This window comes from Mauremys reevesii, linkage group 7 (genome assembly GCF_016161935.1).
Source record: "Mauremys reevesii isolate NIE-2019 linkage group 7, ASM1616193v1, whole genome shotgun sequence".
NCBI classification, from domain to species: domain Eukaryota; kingdom Metazoa; phylum Chordata; order Testudines; family Geoemydidae; genus Mauremys; species Mauremys reevesii.
Genome location: NC_052629.1, coordinates 68,947 through 89,397, shown reverse-complemented (window position 1 = coordinate 89,397; position 20,451 = coordinate 68,947). Strand labels below are relative to the sequence as shown.

The window sequence follows — 20,451 nt, the reverse complement described above, 5'->3', positions numbered from 1 at the left end:
CAGGAGTGCTAGGTGTGCATCCCCACAGGCTAGGTCTCAGGAGCTATGAACAAATAGGAGGAGATGAAAATCATGCAGGGTAGTGGGCGCTAGAGTGGAGTGGTGTCTGTGGATGTTGACTCAGTCTCTGTTCATTGAGTCGAGCGGATGTAGATGGGATGGGAGAGGGAAGCAGGGATGAGGGCATTCATAGAGCTCTGTGTAGTGACAGTTCTTGCTTGGCTTTATTAGTTTGCAGAGGAATCGTCCAGGAGCCCCAGCCGGATGAGAATGTGAGAAGTGGACCTCAGCAGCCTGGACATCCTTCTAAGGAAATAAGAATAGTCCTCAGGTTTCTGCCTTCTGCATAACTGGCTGTGAGTAAGGGCTCAGTGCTTTGAACTCAGTCATCTGTACTCACTGTAGTATTCTTCATTGACCGTTTGGTTTCTTGTTGGGTACAGGGCTCTGTGGGATTAAGGGTGAGGGGCCAGAGTCTGCTGTGCAGAGTGACTGTGTTGGGTGTTGTTGTAAGAGGTGCTTTGTACTTTAGTCCTAAAGGTGTAATGGGTTGAGGGCGGAACCCTGCCGTGCGTGAGAGGGGAAAAGAAGAGCCTAAGAGACATTTCTGACTGAGACGGTAGCTTACTTGTTTTATCCCCTGGTTTTAGTACCAAGCAAAAAGACGTCACATGTCAGTCTACTGCCCTTATGAGTGAGAGTGACGAGACTGCGAGCGTTGTTGGTGCCAGGCAGGAGCCGTCCATCTGGGAGCAGAACAGCTGCTACTATCACTGAGATAAGTATCTGTTTTGCTGAGGGTTCTGCTCACGGCCCACCTGGCTACAGGTAGAGACACCCCGTTAGGTGGAGTGGGTTTGTAAGAAAAGGTTCCTGACTAACTGTGGTTTTGAGGGAGACACGGTCCCCATTTTCAGGGACTGATTTCTCTGGCCAGGATCGGTGTGTCCTCGGCAGGAGAAGGTTAGATCCATGAGGGATGACTCCAGGTGGTGAGTTGCTTGCCTTCCTCCTCTGTTTCTCTCTCTGTCTTCTCTACTCTACTCTACTGTGTTGGCCAACACACACACTCTCTCTCGGCTGTCTCCCTTCATAGGGCACGGGCAGGAGTGCTATGTGTGCATCCCCTCAGGCTAGGTCTCGGGAGCTATGAACAAGTAGGAGGGGACGAAAATCATGCATCGTAGTGGGCGCTAGAGTGGAGGGGTGACTGTGGATGTTGACTGTCTCTCTTCAAGTGGGTCTGATGTAGATAGGCAGGGATGAGGGCAAGATTACCTGCACCAATTGAATTTTGTGTAGTGATGGCTCTTGCTTCGCTCATTTCCTGCGCTTGCAGAGGAATTGTCCAGGAGCAGCAGCTGAAGGAGAAAGTGGCAGACGCGGACCTGAGGAGCCTGGACATCCTTCTAAGCAGACATGAATGGTCCTCAGATTTCTGCCTCCCGCACAACTGGCTGTGAGTAAGCGGTCAGTGCTTGGAATCCCTCATCTGTACTGGCTCCGGTTTTGTTCAGAGGCTCTGAATTTCTTCATTGGACACGGTGCTCTGTGGGATTCAGATGAGGCAAAGGCACAAGTCTCCTGTGCAGAGTGAGTATCTTGGATGTAGGTGCAGTGGGCTGCTTTTTAGTTGTAGTGTTAAAGCTGTAATGGGAGGAGGGTTGAGGGCGGAGCCCTGAGGTGTGGTAGATGGGAGAAGAAGAACCTATGCACGTTGCAGACTGAGATGCTAACTGATTTGTTTTTCCCCCTAGTGCTGGGTTTAGTACCAAGTGGAGAGTCAGAGTCCACTCCGCACATGCCATGGAAAGGGAGCGAGAGCTGGGAGATTCTAAGCATTGTTGATGCCAGGGAAGAGCCATCCAGCTGGGAGTGGAGCAAGGACCACTGTCAGTGAGATAAGTGTCTTGTTAGGTGAAGGCTCTGCTGTGGTTACGAGGTTGACAAGGTCCCTATTTTTAGGGGCTGCTCAGTCCTCTGGCCAGTACCAGTGTGTCCTCTGCAGCAGAAGGTTGGATCCAGGAGGATGACTCCAGGTGACAAGTTGCTTGCCTTCCTCCCGTGTTTCTCATTTTCTCGCTCTTTGTCTCTCTCGTGTGTTGGCCAACACTCTCTTTCTCTCTCTCTCTCTCTCTCTCTGTCTCTGTCCTTGCCTCTCCTTGTGCCTTCTCCCTTCATAGAACTGGGGCAGGAGTGCTAGGTGTGCATCCCCACAGGCTTGGTCTCGGGAGCTATGAACAAGTAAGAGGGGATGAAAATCATGCAGGATAGTGGGCGCTAGAGTGGAGCAGTGTCTGTGGATGTTGACTCAGTCTCTGTTCAATGAGTCCGGCGGATATAGATGGAATGGGAGAGGGAGGCAGGGATGAGGACATTCATAGAGCTCTGTGTAGTGATGGTCCTTGCTTGGCTTTATTAGTTTGCAGAGGAATTGTCCAGGAGCCCTCGCCGGAGGAGAATATGCAGAAGTGGATCTGAGAAGCCTGGACATCCTTCTAAGGAGACATGAATAGTCCTCGGGTTTCTGCATAACTGGCTGTTCCTCATCTGTTCTTGTGTGTTGGCCAACGCTCTCTCTTAATCTGTCCTTTCCTTTCCTTGTGCCATCTCCCTTCTTAGGACACAGGCAGGCCTGCGAGGTGTGCATCTCCACAGGTTAGGTCTTGAAAGCCCTGGAGTAGTAGTAGGGGACGAAAACCATGCGGGGTAGTGGGTGCGAGAGTGGAGCAGTGACTGTCAGTGTTGAATCGGTCTCTGTTCAAGTGGGGCTGATGTAGATGGGTGGAAGAGGGAGGCAAGATTGAGGGCAACATTTCAAGCACCATTAGAACTGTGTGTAGAGATGGCGCATGCTTGGCTTTTGCAGCTGCACTTCCAGAGGAATTGTCCAGGAGCTCGAGCCGGAGGAGAAACTGGCAGAGGTGGATCTGAGCAGCTTGGACATGGTTCTAACCAGACAGGAACAATCCTCAGCTTTCTGCCTTCTGAACAACTGGCTGTGAGTAAGAGGTCAGTGCTTTCAATTCCTTATCTGTACTCGCTGTAGTTTACTTCACAGGCCTTGTGCTTCCTCGCTGGGTACAGGACACTGTGGTATTAAGGCTGGGGAAGGGACAGGAGTCTCCTGAGCAAAGTGACTATTTTGGGTGCAGTTACAATGGATCCCTTCTAGTTGCAGATGTATAGTAGTAATAGGAGATGGTTTGATGGCGGAGCCGTGGGATATGGGAGATGAAGAAACTACGTGACATTGCAGATGGAGATGCTAATTTGTTTGTTTTTCTCTCCTCTGCTGGGTTTAGTACCAAGGAAAAATAAGTCACATGTCAGAGTCTACTGCCCTCATGCAATGGAAAGTGAGTGAGAGCAGCGAGCCTGTGAGCATTGTTCATGCCAGGCAAGAGCTGTTCATTTGGGAGCCAAGCAGATGCCACTGTCAGTGAGATAAGTGTCTGTTTTGCTGAGGGTTCTGTTAACAGCCCATCTGACTCCAGGTACAGACACCCTGTTAGCTGGGGCTGGTTTGTCAGAAGAGTTTCCTGACTAGCTGGGGATACAAGGGAGACAAGGTCCCCATATTCAGGGGCTTGTCATTGCTCTGTTCACAAGCAGCGTGTCCTCCGCAGGAGAAGGTTGGATCCAGGAGGATGACTCCAGATGGTGAGTTACTTGCCTTTCTCCTGTGTTTCTCTCTCTCTTCTCTAGTGTGTTGGCCAACACTCTTTCTCTCTCTCTGTCTCTGTCCTTGCCTCTCCTTGTGCCGTCTCCCTTCACAGAAGAGGGGCAGGAGTGCTAGGTGTGCATCCCCACAGGCTTGGTCTCGGGAGCTATGAACAAGTAGGAGGGGATGAAAATCATGCAGGATAGTGGGCGCCAGAGTGAGGCAGTGTCTGTGGATGTTGACTCAGTCTCTGTTCATTGAGTCTGGCGGATATAGATGGAATGGGAGAGGGAGGCAGGGATGAGGACATTCATAGAGCTCTGTGTAGTGATGGTCCTTGCTTGGCTTTATTAGTTTGCAGAGGAATTGTCCAGGAGCCCTCGCCGGAGGAGAATATGCAGAAGTGGATCTGAGAAGCCTGGACATCCTTCTAAGGAGACATGAATAGTCCTCGGGTTTCTGCATAACTGGCTGTTCCTCATCTGTTCTTGCTGTAGTTTTCTTCATAGGCCGTGTGCTTCCTCCTTGGGTACGGGGCTCTGTGGCTGGGGAGGGGCCAGAATCTGCTCTGCAGAGTGACTATGTTGGGTGCCATTAAGAGGGCCAATGCAGAGAGGAGAAAAGGGGCCTGAACCCTGATTACAGGGCGGTCACCCTTTCTTTAGTAAAATACTCCTCCTTTAAACTCGGTGTGGGTGGGGCGGAAAGTCCCCAATGTGAAAAGATCTGGAAATGAACAGGTAAGGGAGGGATCCTGCTGAGTGTCTCCTTTCCGATCAATCCTCCATCTCTCAGCGATACCCTTCCGGACTTACCTTCCTCCTCACCAAGAAAATAACTGGTGCTCCCTAACCTTTACCAGAAAAGACCCCCCTTCCTTGTGACGCAGTCCTGTTAGTAGGGTTAGGTGCACCCACGTGCTGGCTCTGAATACCACCGCATGTGCTTACAACACCTGAACATCAACACATTTCAGAAAGGATAGCCACATCAATCCCTTCGGACGTAGCCCTAGGAATCTTCTCTGTCTATCTCCAAAGAGACACAAGGCCTGGAATTTGGACACAGCTGAGGGAGCTGTCCGAATGTCTACAGTTGAACACTCATCAGTGCGATGGTATCTTTCTTGTGCACAAGAAAACACAGGGTCAAAGTTGTGGTTGGTTGAGCGGTGTAAATTGGGCAGGGCAAAAGGACTTGAGGAAGGATGAGGTGGAAGTGAGGGTGTGAAAGGAGCCCCCCACCTCACCTGTTCCTTTCCAGACGGTGTGACATTTGCATGGTTGGGCCATTTCTTGGCTTTTTTGAGAAAAGGGGCGAATTTTCCCACGGCTTCCACCATCCCCTTACAGCTGCCCCTTCGCCACACTATGTTGCATCTGACCTGGATAGGTCGCAAGTAAGATTTCACTTCAAATCTCAAAAAAGTCCAGTAGAAATAATTGTGGGGGAATTTCCTGTCACTAAGAGAAACGGAAGCTCAAGCCTTCTCAAGGGGTGGGGTGTTGCTCAGCCACAGGCACAAAAAGGCTCCCCTAGTTTAAGCGTGCGAGGGATAAGACCTTACAGCTTGGTTACAGGGCAGTCATTTTGCCGGGCGTGTCAAAGTGACCTGTGGTTTAATTTGCTTGGCAAAGGAGACCCAACCTTCCTTACAGGGTGGTCCTTAAGCCAGGGGCGTTCGAATGGGGCAGAGAGAAAAGCGCTGTAAAGGAGAGACCTCTGTTCCCTCAGGAGAGCGTGGTCTCATTGCCCAGCAAGTGCCAGCAGCCCAAGAGGAGCTAGAAAGGGGAGACCTGCACCCTTCTCACAGGGATTGGTCAGTGGCAAAGAGCATTCTAAAGGCTAGGTCCTAAGGAGCGCAAAGCCACAGAGACCTTGTGGTGACCTGCGTGTAATGTAATATCTCATTGTAAGGTGATGGGGCCAGCAAGAGTTAATTAACTCACAAACTGACCTTGACCCATGGCTGAACTTTAAAGACTGGTTAGGAAGATCTGTAAAGGAATAGAGGTTTGAAATGCAGCCTGCATTGTTAGAGATAGAAGGGTAAATGTTAGCTCAGGTCTTGTCTATTGCTATAGCTGTGATTCAAAGATCAAAAAAACAATATTAACATTTAGGAAGACACTGGAGTGAGATAGCATTATTGTCTATATCGGGGACGGCAACCTTTCACAAGTGGTGTGCTGAGTCTTCATTTATTCACTCTAAAATTTATTACTGGCATGCGAAACCTTAATGTTTTTCAAAAGGTCTCTTTAGTTTCTATGTCTATATATTATATAACTAGTGTTGTATTGTAAAATAAACAAGGTTTTCAAAATGTTTAAGTAGCTTCATTTAAAATTACATTAAAATGTTGATCTTACACCGCTGGCCTGCTCAACCAGCTGCTGGTCTGGGGTTCTGTTCCACTAGGCCGCCAGCAGGCTGTGCGGGGCCCTGCCCCCATACAGCAGGTAGCTACCTTCTCCCTGGTTCTGGCCCATTCTCTTGCTCTCTCTGCACTGAGCTGAGGGTGGGAGTGGACGGAGCACAGGGCTGGGGCTGAAGGGTCTGGCCCAGGAGCTAGAATGAGGGAGGGGGCTCAGGGTTGAGGCAGGAGATCTGGGTGTGGGGGCACTTACCTGGGCAGCTCCCATTTGGTGTGAGGGGTGCAGGTGGGAATGTGAGTGGGGGTGCAGGAGCTCCCGTTTGGTGCTTGGGGTGGGGATGTGCAGGGGTGCGAGAGTCAGGGCAGAGGACTGGGGCCATGTGAGGGGGGTGCAGGTGTCGGGGGGGGCTGGGTATGTGTGGGGGTGCCACAGTCAGGGCAGGTGTCGGGGGGGCGTGAAGGAGTCAAGAGAGGGCTGGCTGTGTATGAGGGAGGTACAGGGCTCAGGGCAGGGGCCTGGGTGTGTGTGTGGTGGGGGGGACTCAGGGCAGAGGGCTAGGTGATGCCCCCCCTCAGAACCTCCAACCCCCTCTGCTGCTTGTCCCCTGCCCACCCCCTCCTGGGACCTCTGCCCCTAAGTGCCCCCCAGAACCCTATCCCCTATCTAAGCCTCCCTGTTCTTGTCCCCTGACTGCCCCCCTAGGAGCCTACCCCCTACCTGTCCCCTGATTGCCCCAACCCTTATCCACACCCCCACCCCCTGACAGAACCCCCAGAACTCCTGAGCCATACAACCCTCCTCCTGACAGCCTCTCCCCAAACTCCTGACTCATCCAACCCCCTGAGCTCCTTGTCCCCTCACTGCCCCCTAGGAGTCTACCCCTACCTGTCCCCTGACTGCCCCAACCCTTATCCACACCCCGAGATAGACCCCAGACTCCCATGCCCCATCCAACCACTCCCCACCCCCCAGCACTCCCGACCTGTACAACCCTCCCCCTGCTCCCTGCCTGCCGCAACCCCCTCCACACCCCTGCCTCCTGAGAGCCCCCCCAAACTCCTGACTCATCCAACCCCCCCAGCTCCTTGTCCCCTGACCACCTCCTCCAGAGACCCCCACACTAACTGTCCCTTGACCCCATCCACCCCCTGTTCCCTGTCTGCTGCTTCCAGAGACCCCCAACCCTAGCCACCCCCAGGATCCCACCCCCATCCAACCAACCCTGCTCCCTGTTCCCTGACTGCCCCCACCCCTTACCAAAGCCCCCCAGCCCCAGATCCCCTTACCTTGAGCCTCCAAGCAGAGCCAGCCTATGCTGCCCCACGGGAGCGCACAGCCCCACCCCTCAGAGTGCTGCGCACACGGGGGCAGGGCTCTGGATGAGTGGGGAGCGTCTTTTCCTCCCTGCAGAGAGAAACGCTGCCCCACAGGAGCACGCAGCCCCGGACCCAGAGCTCTGTGTGGGAGGCAGGGATCCGGGGGAGGGGCTGGGGGCTTGCTGCGCTCGGCCCGGTGCTCCAGCCTGGGAGCGTGGACCCTGTGGCTTGCCGCGCTGGCAGGAGTCCCGGCAGGCAGCCGCGTGCCATTGAAAATCGGCTCCCGTGACATCTTTGGCACGCAGCTGCCAGAGGTTGCTGACCCCTGACCTAGTGTCTCTGTGGCTCCATGAGGGAAATAACTACTGACTAGTGAGACCGTGTGGCCATGTGGGGTAATGCGCTGAGCAGTTCCTGCATGGAGCAATAGTGACACCGTGTGGCCACGCAGGGAAATGCACAGAGCATTTCTCGCAGAGGAACAGTGACACCATTACCCTGCGTGGACACACGGTGTCACTGTAGCTCCATGAAGGAACTGCTCTGGGTATTACCTTTCGTGGCTACACGGTGTCTCTGTTGCTCCGTGAGATATGGTCTGTGCATTACCCATCATGGGTACATGGTGTCACTGTTGCTCCATATAGGAAATGCTCTATGCATTACCCTACTTGGCCACACGGTGTCACTGTTCCTCTGAGAGAAATGCTCTGTGTATTACCCTGCATAGCCACATGGTGTCACTGTAGCTACATGCAAGAACGGTTCTGTGCATTACCCTACGTGGCCACATGGTGTCACTGTTGCGCCGTGAGAAACCCCATCTGCATTAGCCTCGTGGCCACACGGTGCCCCACTTGCTCCATGAGAAATACTCTGTGCATTACCCTGCGTGGCCACACGATGTCACTGTGGCTCCATGCAGGAACTTCTCTGTGCATTACCGTGCGTGGCCACACGGTGTCACTGTTGCTCTGTGAAAAGTGCTTTGTGCATTACCCTTCATGGCCACACGATGTCACTGTAGCTCCATGCATGAACTGTTCTGTGCATTACCCTGCGTGGCCACATGGTGTCACTGCAGCTCCATATAGGAACTGTTCTGTGCATTACCCTACGTGGCCACATGGTGTCACTGTTCCTCTGAGAGAAATGCTGTGTGCATTACCCTCCGTGGCCACACGGTGTCTCTGTTGCTCCGTGATATATGGTCTGTGCATTACCCTTCGTGGCCACACGGTGTCACTATTCCTCCATGAGAAATGCTCTGTGCATTACCCTTCATGGCCACATGGTGTCACAGTTGCTCCGTATAGGAAATGCTCTATGCATTACCCTACTTGGCCACACGGTGTCACTGTTGCGCCGTGAGAAATCCCATGTGCATTACCCTCGTGGCCACACGGTGTCACGCTTGCTCCATGAGAAATACTCTGTGCATTACCCTGCGTGGCCACATGGTGTCACTGTAGCTGCATGCAGGAACTGCTCTGTGCATTACCCGTCGTGGCCACACGGTGTCACAGTTGCTCTATGAAGGAACTGTTCTGTGCATTACCCTGCGTGGCCACACGGTGTCACTGTTGCTCCGTGAGAAATACTCTGTGCATTACCCTGCGTGGCCACATGGTGTCACTGTAGCTGCATGCAGGAACTGCTCTGTGCATTACCCGTCGTGGCCACACGGTGTCACAGTTGCTCCATGCAGGAACTGCTCTGTGCATTACCCGTCGTGGCCTCATGGTGTCACTGTTCCTCTGTGAGAAATGCCCTGTGCATTACCCTTCATAGCCACATGGTGTCACTGTAGATCCATGCAGGAACTGCTCTGTGCATTACCTTTTGTGGCCACACGGTGTCACTGTTGCGCCGTGAGAAATGCTCTGTGAATTACCCTGCGTGGCCACAGGGTGTCACTGTTGCTCCGTGATAAATGCTCTGTGCATTACCCTGCATGGCCACACGGTGTCACTGTTCCTCAGTGAGAAATGCCCTGTGCATTACTCTTCGTAGCCACACGGTGTCACTGTTGCACCGTGACAAATCCTTGGTGCATTACCCTGCGTGGCCACACGGTGTCACTGTAGCTCCATGCAGGACCTGCTCTGTGCAGTACCTTTTGTGGCCACACGGTGTCAATGTTGTGCTGTGATAAATCCTCTGTGCATTACTCTACGTGGCCACACAGAGTCATTGTTCCTCTGTGAGAAAAGCTCTGTGCATTACCCTGCGTGGCCACACGGTGTCACTGTTGCTCCATGATAAATGCTCTATACATTACCCCGCGTGGCCACACGGTGTCACTATAGCTTCATGCAGGAATTGCTCTGAGCATTACCCTGCGTGGCCACATGGTGTCATTTTGCTCCATGAGAAATGCTCTGTGCATTACCCTGCTTGGCCACATGGTGACACTGTAGCTCCATACAGGAACTGCTCTGTGCATTATGCTGCGAGGCCACACGGTGTCACTGTTCCTCTGTGAGAAATTCCCTGTGCATTACCCTTCGTAGCCACACAGTGTCACTGTTGCGCCGTGACAAATCCTCTGTGCATTACCCTTCGTAGCCACACAGTGTCACTGTTGTGCTGTGAGAAATGCTCTGTTAATTACCCTGCGTGGCCACACGGTGCCACTGTTGCTCCGTGATAAATCCTCTGTGCATTACTCTCTGTGGCCACACAGTGTCACTGTTCCTCTGAGAGAAAAGCTCTGTGCATTACCCTGCGTGGCCACACGGTGTCACTGTTGCTCCGTGAGAAATGCTCTGAGCATTACCCTGCGTGGCCACCTGATGTCACTGTTTCTCTGAGAGAAATGCTGTATGCATTACCCTGCGTGGCCACATGGTGTCACTGTTGCTCCATGGGACACCCCCAGGCGTCTCTGCAGGCTGTAGGGGTCCCAGGAGGTCTTAGGGGGTTTGGGGAGACTCCCCGAGGCCTCTCTGCAGTCTGTAAAGGTCCCATGGGGGCGTAACGGTTTGGGGGGGACCCCCCAGGCCTCTCTGCAGGCTGTTGGGGTCCCATGGGGGCTTATGGGGTTCGGGGGGATCCCCCAGGCCTCTCTGCAGGCTGTAGGGGTCCCTGGGGGGCTTACGAGGTTCGGGGGGACCCCATAGGCCTCTCTGCAGGCTGTAGGGGTCCCAAGGGGACTTAGGGGGTTCGGGGAGACCCCCAGGCCTCTCTGCAGTCTGTAGGGGTCCCATGGGGGTGTAATGATTTTGGGGGGACCCCCGAGGCCTCTCTGCAGTATGTAGGGGTCCCTCGGGGGCTTACGGGATTCGGGGGGATCCCCCATGCCTCTTTGCAATCTGTAGGGTTCCCCAGGGGACTTTTGGGGTTTGGGGGGACCCCATAGGCCTCTCAGCAGGCTGTTGGGATCACAGGGGGGCTTATGGGGTTTGGGGGGACCCCCCAGACCTCTCTGAAGGCTGTAGGGGTCCCAGGGAGGTTTAGGGGCTTCAGGGGGACCCCCCAGGCCTCTCTGCAATTTGTAGGGGTCCCTTGGGGGCTTACAGGCCTCGGGGGGACCCCGTAGGCCTCTCTGCAGGCTGTTGGGGTCCCAGGGGGGCTTATGGGGTTCTGGGGGAACCCCCAGGCCTCTCTGCAAGCTGTAGGGATCCCTGGGGGGCTTATGGGATTCAGGGGGACCCCGTAGGCCTCTCTTCAGTCTGTAAGGGTCCCAAGGGGACTTACTTAGGGGGTTCGGGGAGACCCCCCCAGGCCTCTCTGCAGTCTGTAGGGGTCTCATGGGGGCTTAACGATTTTGGGGGGACCCCCGAGGCCTCTCTGCAGGCTGTAGGGGTCCCTGGGGAGCTTACGGGATTTGGAGGGACCCCCCAGTTCTCTCTGCAGACTGTTGGGGTCCCAGGGAGGCTTAGGGGCTTCTGGGGGACCCCGCAGGCCACTATGCATCCTGTAGGTGTCCCAGGGGTACTTAGGGGGTTCGGGGGGACCCCCCAGGTCTCTCTGCAGGCGGTAGGGGTTCCTGGGTGGCTTACGGTGTTCGGGGAGACCCCCTAGCCCTCTATGCCATCTGTAGGGGTCCCATGGGGGCTTAACAGTTTGGGGGGACACCCCAGGCCTCTCTGCAGGCTGTAGGGGTTCCCGGGCGGCTTACGAGGTTCGGGGAGACCCCCCAGGCCTCTCTGCAGGCTGTAGGGGTTTCATTAGGGCTTAGGGACTTTGGGGGGACCCCCCAGGCCTCTCTGACCGCTCTAGGGGTCCCTGGGGGTCTTACGGGGATCCGGGGGACACCCCAGGACTGTCTGCAGGCTGTAGGGGTTCCTGGGGGGCTTACGGGTTTTGGGGGGTCCACCCAGGGCTCTCTGTAGGCTGTTGGGGTCCCTGGGGTGACTACGGTGTTTGGGGGGACCCCCCAGGCCTCTCTGAAGGCTATTGGGGTCCCAGGGGGCTTATGGGGTTTGGGGGAACCCCCCAGGACTCTCTGCAGGCTGTAGGGGTCCCAGGGGTGTATAGGGAGTTCAGGGGGACACCCCAGGCCTCTCTGTACAATGTAGGGGTCTCTGGGGGGCTTAGGGGCTTCGGGGGGGCCCCCAGGCCTCTCTGCAGTCTGTAGGGTTCCCTGGGGTCTTACGGGGTTTGGGGGGACCCCATAGGCCTCTCTGCAGGATTCTGGGGTGTCATGGGAGCTTAACGGTTTGGGGGGGTCCCCCAGGACTCTCTGCAGGCTGTTGGGGCCCTAGGCGGGCTTTACTGGTTTTGGGGGGACCCCAAAGGCCTCTCTGCAGGCTGTAGGGGTCCCATGGGGGCTTAAAGGTTTGGGGGGCACCACCCAGGCCTCTCTGCAATCTCTAGGGTTTCCCATGGGGGCTTAACGGTTTGGGGGGGAACCCCCAGTCCTCTCTGCATTCTGTAGGGGTCTCAGGGAGGCTTAGGGGCTTCGGTGGGACCCCCCAGTGCTCTCTGCAGGCTGTAGGGGTCCCATGGGGGCTTAACGGTTTGGGGGGAACCCCCCAGGCCTCTCTGCAGTCTGTAGGGGTTCCTTGGGGGCTTACCTGTTTGGGGGGGAACCCCCAGGCCTCTCTGCAGGCTGTATGGGTCATTGGGAGGCTCACGGGGTTCAGGGAGAACCCCCAGGCCTCTCTGCAGGCTTTTGGGGTCCCAGGGCGGCTCACAGGGTTTGGGGAGACCCCCAGGTCTCTCTGCAGGTTGTACGGGTCCCTGGGGGGCTTATGGGGTTCGGGGATACCCCCCAGGCCTCTCTGCAGTCTGTATGTTTTTCCCATGGGGGCTTAACGGTTTCGTGGGGAACCCCCAGGCCTCTCTGCATTCTGTAGGGGTCTCAGGGAGGCTTAGGGACCTCGGTGGGACCCCCCAGTGCTCTCTGCAGGCTGTATGGGTCCTATGGGGGCTTAACGGTTTGGGGGGGACCCCCCAGGCCTCTCTGCAGGTTGTAGGGGTCCCAGGGGGTCTTAGGGCTTTCAGGGGGACCCCCCAGGCCTCTCTGCAGGCTGTTGGGGTTCTAGAGGGGCTTACAGGGTCCGGGGGGACCCCCCAGGCCTATCCACAGGCTGTTGGGGTCCTAGGGGGGCTTTACTGGTTTTTGGGGGACACCACAGGCCTCTCTGCAGTCTTTAGCGTTCCCAGGGAGGCTTACGGGTTTCGGGGAGACCTCCCAGGCCTCTCTGAATGCTGTTGGGGTCCCTGGGGGTCTTCTGGGGTTTGGGGGGACCCCCCAGGCCTCTCTGCAGGCTGTAGGGGTCCCAGGGGGGCATAGGGAGTTCGGGGGGACACCCCAGGCCTCTCTGTACAATGTAGGGGTGTCTGGCAGTCTTAGGGGCTTTGGGGTGACCCCCCCAGGCCTCTCTGCAGTCTGTAGTGTTCCTTGGCGTCTTACGGGGTTTGGGGGGACCCCATAGCCCTCTCAGTAGGATTCTGGGGTCCAATGGGGGCTCAAAGGTTTGGGGGGGACCCCGCAGGCCTGTCTTCAGGCTGTAGGTGTCCCTGGGAGGCTTACGGGGTTCGGGGAGACCCCTCCAGGCCTCTCTGCAGTCTTTTGGGGTCCCAGGGCGGCTTATGGGTTTCCGGGCGACCCCCCAGGCCTCTCTGCAGGCTGTAGGGGTCGCAGGGGGGCTTGCAGGGTTTGGGGGACCCCATAGGCCTCTCTGCAGGCTTCAGGGGTCCCATGGGGGCGTATCGGTTTGGGATGGAACCCCAGGCCTCTCTGCAGGCTGTAGGGGTCCCTGGGGGGCTTACGGGGTTCGGGGGGACCCCCCAGGCCTATCCGCAGGCTGTTGGGGTCCTAGGGGGGCTTTACTGTTTTTTGTGGGACCCCACAGGCCTCTCTGCAGTCTGTAGGGTTCCCAGGGAGGCTTACTGGCTTCGGTCGGACCCCCCCAGTCCTCTCTTCAGGCTGTTGGTGTCCCAGGGGGGCTTACGGGGTTCGGGAGGACCCCCAGGCCTCTCTGCAGCCTGTAGGTGTCCCAGGGGGGCTTCTGGGGTTCGGGGGGACCCCCAGGCCTCTCTGCAGGTTGTAGGGGTCCCTGGGGGGCTTACGGGGTTCGGGGAGAAGCCCCAGCCCTCTCTGCCATCTGTAGGGGTCCCATGGGGGCTTAACGGTTTGGGGGGGACCCCCCAGGCCTCTCTGCAGGCTTTTGGGGTCCCAGGGTGGCTTACGGGTTTCAGGGGGACCCCCCAGGCCTCTCTGCAGGCTGTAGGGGTACCAGGGAGGCTTACGGGGTTTGGGGGGTCCCCCAGGCCTCTCTGCAGGCTGTTGGGGTCCTAGGGGGGCTTTACTGGTTTTGGGGGGACCCCCCCAGGCCTCTCTGCAGGCTGTAGGGGTCCCTGGAGGGCTTAGGGGGTTCGGGGAGACCCCCCAGGCCTTTCTGCAGGCTGTAGTGTTCCCGGGGGGGCTTACGGTGTTCCTGGGTGGGTTCCCCAGGCCTCTTTGCAGGCTGTAGGGGTCCCAGGGGGGCTTAGGGGGTTCGGGGGGACCCCCAGATCTCTCTCCAAGCTGTAGACGTCCGGGGGGAATTGGGGGTTTCGTGGGAGGCACAGATACCTATTAAAGCAGAGTCAGGATGAGCTCTACCCTGACATTTTAAGGGGTTCTGCCCCCCCAGCCCTCTCTCCACGCTTTAGGTGTCCCAGGGGGGCAGGGGGATTTTGGTCGACCCCCAGCTCTCTCTCCAGGCTGTAGGGTTCCTGGTGGGGCTTAGGGGGTTCCGTGGGCTCCCCAGCCTTCTCTCCAAGGTGTAGGAGTCGCAGGGGGCTTAGGGGGATTCGGGGGGACCCCGAGACCTCTCTCTAGGCTGTAGAGCTCCCGGGTGGACTTAGGGGTTCGGGGGAACCCCCTGACCTCTCTCCAGGCTGTAGGAGTCCCGGGGTGGCTTAGGGAGTTTCATGGGGCCCCCTAGCCCTGTCTACAGGCTGTAGGCATCCCAGGGGGGGCTTGGGGGGTTCAGGTGGACCCTCCAGCCCTCTCTTCATTCTGTACGTTTCCTGGGGGGGCTTAGGGGGTTTGGGGGGGCTTTAGGGTTCCCATGTGTTCTGAGGGGATTTGTGGGGTGCAGAGATATCTATGTACAGGCTGGAGGGGTTCCAAGGGGATTAGTGGATTTGGGGCTGGGCACAGACACTTATATCCAAGCTGTAGATGTTCCTGGGGGGAGTACGGGTTTTGTGGGGGGCACAGATACCTACGTCCATGGTGGACGGCTGTGGGGCTTGGAGGGTTCGTGGGGGGCACATATACCAACGTACAAGCTGTAGCGGTCCGGGGGGAAATAGGGGTTTCGTGGGAGGCACAGATACCTATGTAAGCAGAGTCTGGATGAGCTCTACCCTGACATCTGGTGGTGAATTATGGTGAGTGCGGAAAATAATTTCAGAGGCTGATCGTGTTTGCATAGTCACAGCCCATGGCATCCTGGGATGGTTGCTTTGGCAACTGTGGGATTCCCAGTTTCTTTGTTGTTAGGGTGGCAGAAGGGGGGTGTTGTCACCCTGAGTGTGGATGAGGAACTGTGAAACTGCTTTATGACAGGGAATCTCACCACGAATGGAGTGGCACTTGCTAGACAAGGGAGTGGGCTCCTTGGGTGAGCCAGAAACTCTGATTGCACCTGCTTTTCTTTCTGGTCTTGAATAGCAGAGCTCATTTTTGGATTTTGACCTGAGCTGTTTTAAGTAGTGGGGGAGCCTGAAGCTATATTACGGAGCAGCGCAACTGGTTAAGCGGAGCAGTTTGTGGGATGGCTGGTGGAGCAGAGGTGAGCAGTTCGTGGGGAAGGCGGAAGCAGAATCCCAGGGAGAGGTAGGGCAGTTAGCCCTGGACCATGTAAGGTTCCCCTTTCTACCCAGGCTGGCAGGGGGAAAACACTTGCAGAGAGACTCTGGGGCTGTGGGACTGACTTTGGAGTCTTGGGGTGATTTGGGGGTTGCTGGACTCAAGAGCCCAGGGAAAAGGACTCGGCTTAGTTGAGGTGTTTTCCCAATTTAATGCTATGTTGTTTATCTTATGTTATTAAACATTTTCTGCTACACCGAGACTCTGTGCTTGTGGGAGGGGAACTATTGCCTCTTTGAGGTGCCCAGAGGGGTGTGTGTGTAAGATTTTCCAGGTCACTGGGTGGGAGCTCAAGCTGGTTTGCATTACGTTGTAAGGGAGGGACCCCTATGTATTGAACCCGGCCCTTGCTGCTCTCAATTCAGCCTGGCAGAAGGGTTACAATTACGTCCAGGCTGGAAGGTCCTAGGGGCGTTTATGGGGTTTGGGGTGGCACAGATACCTACGTCCCAGGCTGGAGGGGTCCCTGGGGGGCTTAGGGGGTTTGTGGGGGGCACAGATACCTACGTCCAGGCTGGAGGACTCCCAGGGTGCTTAGGGGGCTTGGGGGGGGTACAGATATCAATTTCCAGGCTGGAGGGATCCCGGGGCCTTAGGGGGGTTGTGGGGGGCTCAGATACCTGCATCCTGGCTGTAGGGGTCCTGGGTGTGCTTATGGAGTTCGGGGGTGCACAGGTACCTCTGTCCAGGCTGTAGGGGTCCCAGAGCGGGGGCTTAGGGTTTCGGGAGGGGGCACAGATTCCTATCTCCGGGCATTAGACGTCCCTGGGGGGCTTAGAGGATTCGTGGGGGGCACAGATACCTACATCCAAGCTGTAGGGTTTCCTCTGGGGTTTAGGGTGTTGGTGGGGAGCACATATTCCTACATCCAGGCTGCAGGGGTCCCTTGGGGGCTTAGGTGGTTTGTGGGTGCACCAATACCTACATCCAGTCTGTAGGGGCCCCTGGAGGGCTTAGAATCTTTTTTGGGGGCACAGATAGCAACTTCTAGGGTTTAGGCAACCCTGGGGGACTTTGGGAGTTCGTGGAGGGCAGGGGCGGCTCTAGGAATTTGGTCGCCCCAAGCAGTCATGCCTGCAGGAGGTGCACCGGAGCCGTGGGATCAGAGGACCTCCCACATGACTGCGTAGGGTCCGCTGGTCCCCTGGCTCTAGTGGACCTCCCCGCAGCTGGTGCGGCAGCTCCGGTGGAGTATCCACAGGCATGACTGCGGAAGGTCCGCCGGGCCCGCCTGCTGCCCTCCAGGGAAAATGCCGCCCCACGCTTGCGCTTGGCACGCTGGGGTCTGGAGCCGGCCCTGGTAGGGGGCAGAAATACCTATGTCCAGGCTGTAGGGTTCCCTTTGGGCCTTTGGGGGTTCGTGGGGAGCACATATTTCTATGTCCAGGCTGTAGGGGTCCCAGGGGGCTTCGGGGGTTTGTGGGGGCACAGATACATGAGTCCAGGCTGGAGGGCTCTTGGGAGCCTTAGGGTATTTGTGGGGGGCACAGATACCTACGTCAAGGCTCTGGGGTCCTGGGGTGGGGCTTAGGGGCTCGTGGGGGGCACATATACCTACATACAAACTGTAGGGATCCCTTGGGGGGAGTCCTAGGGGGTCCGTTAGGAGCACATATTCCTACGTCTAGGTTGTAGGGGTCACAGGGGCTCTTAGGGGGTTCATGGGGGGCACAGATACCTACATCCAGGCTGTAGGGGAAGCTGGGGGTCTTACGGGGGTAGTGCAGGCACAGATACCTACGTACAGAGAAGAGGGGTCCCAGGGGGCTTTGGGGGTTTATGTGGGGGACAGATAGCGTCATCCAGGCTGTAGAGATCCTTGGGAGGCTTACGGGGTTTGTGTGGGGGCACAGATACCTACGTCCAGGCTGGAGGGGAACTTGGGGGGGCTTAGGGGTTTCGTGGGGGGCACAAATATTTATGTCCAGGTAAGAGGAATCCCGGGAAGGATTAGGGAGTTTCTGGAGGGCAGAGATATCTACGTCCAGGCTGTAGGGTTCCCTTGGTTTCTTAGGGGGTCGTGGGGGGCACAGATACCTACGTACAGTGGGGAGCCGGAGCCGGTTCGCAGGAACCGGTTGCTAAATTTGAAGCGGGTTTAGAACCTGTTGTTAGAGTTACCATACAGCGAGCAGCTGGGGGTGCTGCTGGGAGACAGGACCCCTGGGTCTGTGCAGCTAGAGCCTCCTTTTCCCGAGCGCTCCCTTCCCCCGGTTTGCCTGGCAGCCCCCCGAGCCTCGTCACCCCCGGATTCCTGCCCTCCGAGTCTCCTCTTACCTTGGGCTCTGGCCGGCTGATTGAATCAGGCTGCAGCTCTCAGCCTGCGGGATCTGATTCAATCAGCCTGCGGAGCTCAAGGTAAGACGAGACTGGGAGGGGAGACTCTGGGGGTGACGGGGCTGGGGGGGCTGCGGGGCAAACCGGGGGAAGGTAGCGCTGGGGCAAAGGACGCTGGGCTCTGCAGCTGCAGTCTCCCAGCAGCAGCCGCGGCCCCCGCTGCAGGGGAATCACACTGCAGCTGTAAAAGCAACAAAGAATCCTGTGGCACCTTATAGACTAACAGACGTTTTGCAGCATGAGCTTTCGTGGGTGAATGCCCACTTCTTCGGATGCAAGTCACTGCAGCCGGCAGCCTGCGGAGCCCCAGGTGAGACGGGGAGGGGGAATCAGAGAGTGACGGGCTGGGGAGGGGGAAGGAATTGGGGGGTGACGTGGCTCGTGGGGGGAGGAATTGGGGGGTGACGAGGCTGGGAGTGGGGGGGGAGGGATGGGATCCCAGGGGGAGGGGGGAGTAATTAATAGCAGCTGTTCCCCTAGCAAAACCCTCCCCGCTACGTTTCCTTTCCAGTTTGCCTCCTTGGCTCCAGTCTGTCGATCTGTTTTTAAAGCGGATAGGATCGATCCGGGTCCATCTCTCTCTCCACCATCGGTGGTTTTTACACAGTTCTGCATCTGTTCTGCACACGGCCCCAGTCTCCAGCTGTTAAATCCTTCACCGGGGCGGGGGAGAGTTAATAGTGGGGGTCCCAGCCAGAGCCCCCAGCCCCGCTGCGGGGAGGGGCGCAGGGCGGGAGGACGCAGGGGCTTGTGGGAGTTGTAGTGCGCCCCGGCCTACAACTCCCATCAGCCCACGCGGACCCAGCGGGCGGCGCTTTGGGCGCGAAGGGCTGCGCTCGCAGGGCGGGGCCTGGAGCGGAAGTGACGTCAGCGGTCTGGAGGCCGCCCGTGATAAGCGGGGAACTCGGGTGCGGTGGGCAGGAGGCGCTGCGGCCGCGGGACGTGGGGCCCCCGAGCGACCCCGCCCTCACCCGCGGGGTGTTTGGGACCGGCCCCCTAACTGCTCCCACAGCCCCCCCCAGCACCACCGCCTCCCCCCCGGCACCCCCAGCGTGTCTCTCCTCCCCCTCGCCTAGCCACAGCCCCTCCCCACCCCACCCCCACCCCCACCTCTCCCCGGCACCCCATAACCCTCCAGCCACAGCCCCCATCTCCACCGCTTCCTCACCCAGCCACAGCCCCGGCTTGTCTTTCCTCCCCTACGGGCTCCCCCTCCCCTGCACCTCCAGCCACAGCCCCCGGCTTGTCTTTCCTCCCCTGGCACCCCAGCGTGCCTCTCCTCCCATAACCCTCCAGCCACAGCCCCCATCTCCACCGCTTCCCTCACCCAGCCACAGCCCCGGCTTGTCTTTCCTCCCCACGGGCTCCCCGGCACCCCATAACCCTCCAGCCACAGCCCCCCTCACCCAGCCACAGCCCCCCTCCCCTGCACCTCCAGCCACAGCCCCGGCGCATCTTTCCTCCCACGGGCTCCCCAGCCCCCGCCTCCCCCAGCGCCTTTCCTCCCCAGCACCCCTCACCCAGCCACAGCCCCTGGCGCGTCTTTCCTCCCCGGCACCCCAGCGTGCCTCTCCTCGCCAGCCACAGCCCCTCACCCACCCCACCCGGCACCCCCATAACCCTCCAGCCACAGCCCCCGATCTCCACCGCTTCCCTCACCCAGCCACAGCCCCGGCGCCTTTCCTCCCCACGGGCTCCCACAGCCCTCCTTTCCTCCCCTGCCTAGCCACAACCCCTCCCCCTGCACCTCCAGCCACAGCCCCGCGCATCTTTCCTCCCCACGGGCTCCCACAGCCCCCGCCTCCCAAGCGCCTTTCCTCCCCAGCACCTCACCCAGCCACAGCCCCTGGCGCGTCTTTCCTCCCCACGGGCTCCCACAGCGCCTCTTTCCTCCCCCCCCGGCACCCCCAGCGTGCCTCTCCTCGCCTAGCCACAGCCCCCTCCCCACCCCCACCTCCCCCACCGGCACCCCCATAACCCTCCAGCCACAGCCCCCATCTCCACCGCTTCCCTCACCCAGCCACAGCCCCCGGCTTGTCTTTCCTCCCCTACGGGCTCCACAGCCCCTCCCCACCCCCACCTCCCCTCACGCCTCCCCATCCCCACAGCTTCCCTCACCCAGCCACAGCCCCCACCCTCCTAGTGCACCTTTCCTCCCCCGCCCGGCTCCACAGCCCCTGCGACCTCCCCAACCACCCATACCCCCTGTGCCCCCACACTGCTGTGAGCTACCCCAGCTCCTCATGGGCCACCTTCCCACACACCTTCAGTGTGCCATAAGCTTCCCTCCCCGGGCCAGGCCCCACAGTGCCCCCGGCACCCCATCACCCCAGTGCGTCTTTCCTCCCCATCTCCACCGCTTCCCTCACCCAGCCACAGCCCCAGCGTGTCTTTCCTCCCCCGGCATCCCCACAGCCCCTGGCACCACCAGTTCGCCTTTCC

At 58.1% G+C, this 20,451-nt stretch overlaps 1 long non-coding RNA gene across 11 annotated transcripts in view; it reads left to right on the top strand.

The window, feature by feature from the left end:
• Positions 1-20,451, top strand: part of LOC120368587 — a 50,199-nt gene that overhangs the window by 3,850 nt on the left and 25,898 nt on the right. For 5 of the 11 annotated variants that reach the window (XR_005582664.1, XR_005582662.1, XR_005582663.1 and 2 more), the window contains exons 6-10: positions 232-356; positions 651-1,593; positions 1,758-2,039; positions 2,870-3,012; positions 3,306-3,497. This is a non-coding gene — a long non-coding RNA (uncharacterized LOC120368587). Of the gene's footprint in view, positions 1-231; positions 357-650; positions 1,594-1,757; positions 2,040-2,869; positions 3,013-3,305; positions 3,498-3,629; positions 3,664-4,018; positions 4,079-20,451 lie in introns of those variants that run through there. The other 6 variants (XR_005582668.1, XR_005582667.1, XR_005582665.1 and 3 more) reach the window with 6 other exon arrangements.